The sequence below is a fragment of the Priapulus caudatus genome, unplaced genomic scaffold, assembly GCF_000485595.1.
Source record: "Priapulus caudatus unplaced genomic scaffold, Priapulus_caudatus-5.0.1 Scaffold3301, whole genome shotgun sequence".
Classification (NCBI taxonomy): Eukaryota; Metazoa; Priapulida; class Priapulimorpha; order Priapulimorphida; family Priapulidae; genus Priapulus; species Priapulus caudatus.
The window spans coordinates 15,312-15,541 of NW_014580362.1; positions in this window are offsets into that span (position 1 = coordinate 15,312).

Here is a 230-nt window from a genome sequence, read left to right on the forward strand (position 1 = left end):
GTGTGTGTGTGTGTGTGTGTGTGTGCGTGCGTGCGTGCGTGCGTGCGTGCGTGCGTGCGTGCGTGGGTGTGTGTGCGCGCGCGTGTTTGTGTGTGCGCGCGCGTTCACATGCGTGCTTTCTTTCGTGCGTGTACTTGCGTCTGCGTAAGTGTTTTATCTCTGACCTTTAATAATTCGAGTGTACTGTATCGAATGAAGCCATTTTTATCCCGTGATTCTCTCGAGTTACC